We start from the raw sequence: 6,000 nt of genomic DNA on the forward strand, positions 1-6,000 counted from the left end.
AGAGATTACTGATTGAAGAGAACAGTAGTCTTAGCTTGTAAAATTAGTTAGGAAGTGCTGGATTTCTTCCTTTATTCTTAAAAAAAAGTTCACTGTTTTGATCATAAAAACCCTATCGGGACAAATGTTAAATGCCAAATATCTGGTTTAATCCTGATTCAGGTTTCATCCTGAATCCTGAGCAATAAATTTCAGAAGACAGCTTTTCTAACACTGGTGGGCAGAGTTTTTCAGTGACTGAGCTTGAAAAATGAAAACTAAGAAGTAGGATCCAGAGGCATATCACAAAAAATTGCTAATCTTTACCATAGGAGTCCCACTTCTTGAAATATTGTTTTAGGCTCCTTTATTTTTATAATAAAAGTGGTCTTTTTGCAGAACGTGTAGATATTGTAACAATATCAGAACATTATGAATGAACACTCACATGCAAAAGAGAAACAGGTGTGGTTAAACAGTCAAAAGTCATTAAAGTTTCTTTTAAAAAACATTTCATGTATGACTAGCCTATACAGGACCTGAGTTAATGCAAAACTTCTTTCATTCTGATTAAGGGCACACTCCTATGCATATTTAGAGGAAAAATCCTACAGTCTCCACCACTCCTCAAACACCTATGGCTTATGAAATTATATTATTGCTGTAACATAGTGCTTCACAGCTGGCTAGTAAAGCCTATTTTTTTAAAAAAAAATTCTTGACTAATACAAACAGCCAGAATTTGTGGTCCTCTGTGATTATAATTTTATGATATAGAATTCAGAGTTGCAGGGGACCTTATACACCATCAAGTCCGCCCCCCTGCACAATGTAGAAAATTTCAAGGAATTTAAACATCCTTAAAATTTAGAGAAATTTAAACATCCCCCAAAAAGGCTCTCCAGCTTCTGCCAGAACACCTCTAGAAAGGGATGGTCCACCATACCATACCTAGTGAATTAACTGCTATTGGTGCAAAACAATTCTCCTAATAATCAACCAAAATCTACTTCCTGTATCTTAAGTACAGAGGGTCCTGCCCTCTGATGCAGCAAGAAATAAGTATTTATTATATATATTTTCACCACCCATTTTTTCACTCACATAATTTCTACTTCAGTGCTTGCCACCAGTTATATATAAGATGGACTTACAGTTTATTTATAAAGGAAAACAAAAACTCTAAAAAGTTCATCTGTGTTTATAGTTAGATAATCATAGAACAATTATATCTTGTTTAATTCCGCTATTGACAACATGGTTATTGGGCTCCACATAAATACTGATTTCTGAAAGAAAAGGTTTGAAAAAGTTGATGCAGTATACAAACATAATACTTAGGAAGTCACCATCCCTAAGGCATACCACCTTCTCATCTGTATGAAAAAATAGCATTCAGGACTATTTTATAGTATCCTTGTTTTAAATGTCATGTTGTTGTTCTTTTTTTTAACTAAGAAGCTAGTACAGTCATGAGATTATGGACACCATCATAAAAGGAAGGGGTACATTACTAAATAATGTTTACAGATGGTACTGCTATCTACAGATATCAGTAAGGACACCTAGTGAGATTTCTGGTACTCCATGTTGAACAACTCACCTAAATGATGTCTAGAACAGCTTTTGAAAGTTCCTTCTGTTTCAAAAGTGATTTGCCATGTCACACAGTTCACAATTCAGAAACCAAAACCAAAAATGCAGCAGAGATTCCCCCTGCCTTATATTATCCTGTACAGATTACCAAATCAGCTTGTAAGCTATTAACTAGGGACTGAAACCATGGCCATCTACAAAGTAAGCATACTTACAATAGGGCATCACTTGCTCCTGACATTGTCCTTTACAACCTATTAATCCTAAAATACTTTACAAAATGCACTAAACGATTTTGTTGTAGCCTCTGCAAGACAGTTTACATTAAAGAGAAACCCAGAAGATGTTGGGGAGGGGGGAGGTTTAGGAAGAAGAATATACGTTTTTCTCCATACTTAAGACACAGCCCCTGTTTTGTTTCGGTTAAAAAAAAAAACAGGAACTACCGAAATGATAAAAAAGCAGATGTAACAAAACAACTGGAAGGAAAATACGAGTGCCTAAGGCTACAATCCTATACGCACTTCCTCGGGAAAAGCTTTACAGCACTGGAAACAGCAACTGCATGCACGGAATTGCGCTCTGAAAGGAGGAATGCGAAAGTGAAACTGCCACAAAATATCAGAACTGAAGTTTTTGGAGCAACGGAAGTAAGGAGAACTGAGCAGCTCGACTGAGAGGAGTGAAGAGACAAGAAGGGCGAGAGAAGGAAAGGGAAATTTCTAGTGTTTTCCCCACCTATGACCTGATTAGAAGGGGAGAGACGGAACAAACGCCCACATGAAGAGGAGGTCGTGCTTTCTCCCCCTTTTGCTGTCTGAAAACGGCGGAGGGTGAGAAAGGACAGCCTGCAACTCTCCCGCTCCGACGAAGAACCGAAGCAGCGCGTAGCACGAAGCGCCTCCCCCAGATCTGCCTCCAGAAACTGGAGCGGTGGAGGGGGAGGGAGGGAGCGAGCCGCCGCCGCCGCCGCCGCTTGAAGCGTTACAGGCCTCACAGTCCTTCCTTCCCTCTGTGCCTGCTCCTCAGTATGACAGCGGGGAATGGAGGCGAGGGCGGGAGGGACGAGAGAAGCGGAACCAGGCGAAAGAGCAGAGGGTGGCTGCGGTGAGGGCGGTCCTTAGATTTTGCGGGGAGCGGTGGGCCATCGAGGGGAGCAGAGCGGAGCCTGGGGCTTGGTCGGGTTTACCTGCTGCTGTTGGTCACGGAAGAGGGTGACTCAGCGGCCTCCCTCCTCCCCGCCTGCGTCCCTCCCTCGCTCAGAGGCTCCACCGACCCGCCAGGGAAAAGCCGGGCTGAGGGGAGGGAAGGAAAGAGGACGGGCGGACGGAATGACTGCCTGCCTTCCTCGTTCCCTTCCTTCTCCGCCCCCCCCCCCCACCCCGTTCCCTTGTCGCAGCAGACGCTGGTTGCCTAATTCAACCGCCGCCCCCTTGCCTCTTGCACGCAGGCGCCGGGGCTGCCTGGGAAAGCGGCGGAGGCCGCCCACACGCGCTGCTGAGGCGCTGCGCTGGGAACTCCGGCTCCTTTCTCGGGCGCTGCTCCGAGAGCGGCTCAGCTTGGGCTGCTCACAGCGCCCGGGGATGGGGAAGAGAAGTGGGTTGGAAAGGGCACGGTACTCGGGGAGGGGGGAATAGACGAGCCAAGCGGCGTTTTGATCTAACGCGCGGAGGTTTTTGCACGGATTTGCACGCTAGAGTGCGTGTGTGTGCGCGCGTGGCTAGGCGCCAGAGGGGAGCAGGAGTGGGATTGTCACTTCCTGGTGGGGTTGGGATCGCTAAGAGGTGAGCGTGCCGGGGGAGCGCTTCTGTCGCTTGCTCTCGGCGTATTCGGCGACGAGGAAACGCGCAAGCTCTCCGTTAGGCGTCCTTAGCTACTGTCGTCGGACCAGTGACCTTGCAGGGAAGAAAGCGACGGCCAGGAACTGCCTGATGCACTTGCTGTCTGAAAAAGGGGAAATAGGCGTCCTTTTTTGAAGGGCACACTTCTCCATTAGGCACCTTTAGGCTGCTCTTTCAGCTTTTTCTTCCTCCAGTTCCAGAAAATAATTTGTAGAAGGACAGCTGGATGCTTTTGTTTCGTAATGGTTAGGGGATTTTTTTTTTTGTGGGGGGCGACGGAGTGTCATCCCCATCCTTCCAGGGCTTCCCATTTTTTAGTCTCCTCCTTCTGAATTACTTATTCTACACAACTTTTAAACCTTTATTTAAATGCCTGTTATAGATCTAGTTATCTTTCACATCACCTCCCCCCCCCCCGTCCATGTAAAAGTTTAATGAGACCTTAACTCAGAGAGCTATTTATACCTCAGTATGGCCTATAGTCTACCTACTTCTTGACATTAAATGTCAGGCAATGTGATTCAACTTTTCTGCTTCTGATGAGGATTATCAGGAAGTTACATTTCTCTAAGGAAAGGTTTAGCAGATTGCTACTCACCGCTTCTGTGTTGTTGGCTATGAACTGACAAGTAGAAGCTGAGCTGTTACTAAAGAGCCTGCATCCCTAGAAAATGATCAAATGCATACTTCTACATATAATATGTAAACTTGTGATCTGTCTATGTATGTGTGACATTTTGAGAAGGTGGACTTGGAAAGAAAATACTGTTTTTGGAACCATTTGAAGTCAGTATCTTATGAACTATATATATGGTCATAAGACATTCTCTTTAAAAGGCAGTTCCACAGCCTATTTTTAGTACCTGCATTGCTCTTCAGCTTTGTAAATGATTTTATCAGATGGAATTCTTATCTCCCCTCAGATCAGTTTTTCACTGTTTTTGATTTCTACCTTTTTGACATAAAAATGAAATAGCTTTAGAATCAAGACTGCTGACAGTGGTTGTTTATAGCAGCATGTTTAAACATCCTGTTCTAATATAAGCAGAGTAAAGTTTTAGGCTTATTTCTGGTAACAGCAATTTAAAGTTGTTACCAACTGCTGAATATGCACAAGATTTCCTCAGTATCGGGAAATTTTAATTTTACTCTGAACAGACTGCTTCCTGAAAGAATCATAAGCCATCCTTTCATGTGCATAGTGTAAAAGCAGATCTAACTGTATTTTTGTACTTAATTGCCCACCTAATATTTGACTAGATACAAAATCACTTAGAGAGCAGTCCTAGAGTCCCCAGGAAAGCATTTCCAGTGCTGAGGCCATAGACACTTTGTGATCTGAGCCCTGGCCCTCTAGCAGCTGTCTTGGAAAGAATTTAATGGATTGCTTCCTGAGGTTACAGAGAAGGTCTTCAATACACAAGGGGGCATTCCAGTGGATGGGAGGGGAGAAGAGAAGAAAGAAAGAACCTTCCAGTCTCAGGCCACCCCCATCAGCACAACTTTAAGCAGATTCTAAAGGAAAAATGAGGACAGAGAAGTAACAGTTGCTTCCGTACTCCACCTGCACTGGTGGTAACAGCCTGGCAGGGCTTTGTATTCTCAGAAATTTCTGCAATCCCATTCTGGAGCCCAGTTCATATTTTAGAGGTTTTAAAATCATATTCTTGGAATTCACTAAAGTATTGGTCCTACACTGGTATGTGTACTTAATCAAAGTGGTACTGGCTATCAAGTAATCTTTCCAGAAGACCTGAGAGTAAACATGCACTGTTCTTTTGAGAAATGAATCTTTTACACTATTTTGTATATGTTGATGGTACTGTATACCTGAAACATAATTTGTAAATGCTTCCAACCAACATACATGCTGCCATCATACACATGTACACTCAACGGCAACCTATTGCTGCCTGAAGTTTTCCAGATTTTGCTCTTTATATTGTGGAGCTAGCCCATATGCACAGCATACTAAAGAGTTAAATTTTTAATGCCCAATATTAGGTTAATTTTAGGGTAATTTCATATCTGACAGCAAGTATCTACCTGTATTCTAAATATACACAGTATTCCTTGTAACATATGAAAGCTATAGTTGTCTTTTTGACATATGCGTAAACCACAGTCACTTGAGGCATTTTATCATGCAGTGTTTACAGTGTGTACTCAGTCCAAAATGGAGATGAAAACTCTCAGATTCTACAAATACACTTTTAAACAATCTTGTAGCCACTTTTTTATGTCATGTAAAGAGCCATAAAAGGATAAAATGAACATAAGAAAAATTCCGTACACAGTAGGATAGAGCCTTAATTAGACCACATTGTTCATCTACCACCTCATCAGGGTTCAGTAGCTGACTCTGACGCCCAAGAAGACAGACAGAAGGATCAGACACTTCAGTGGGACATGCTATAACAGGAGCATCAAGTTTGCTGAGAAGGCAAGCAATTATTTCAATCTCTTCAGAAAAGATCACAGCAAGATCATTCCCAAGGGCGTGTAGGACTCCATCTTTAGGACAGTGTGTCAGTAATTCACAGACCACTGAAAACAGCTTCCCTGGGCAGCTACTTGAGGATGC

At 43.0% G+C, this 6,000-nt stretch overlaps 1 protein-coding gene across 12 annotated transcripts in view; it reads right to left on the reverse strand.

Annotated features, from left to right (window-relative positions):
- Nucleotides 1-2,930, reverse strand: part of TBC1D5 (TBC1 domain family member 5) — a 304,343-nt gene extending 301,413 nt beyond the window's left edge. For 7 of the 12 annotated variants that reach the window (XM_044449385.1, XM_044449373.1, XM_044449377.1 and 4 more), the window contains exon 1: nucleotides 2,765-2,930. The gene's annotated coding sequence lies outside the window, so the exon portion shown is untranslated. The other 5 variants (XM_044449379.1, XM_044449384.1, XM_044449376.1 and 2 more) reach the window with 4 other exon arrangements.
- Nucleotides 2,931-6,000: the final 3,070 nt, after the last annotated feature.

This window comes from Varanus komodoensis, unplaced genomic scaffold, assembly GCF_004798865.1.
Source record: "Varanus komodoensis strain SLA01 unplaced genomic scaffold, ASM479886v1 scaffold58, whole genome shotgun sequence".
Taxonomy (NCBI): domain Eukaryota; kingdom Metazoa; phylum Chordata; class Lepidosauria; order Squamata; family Varanidae; genus Varanus; species Varanus komodoensis.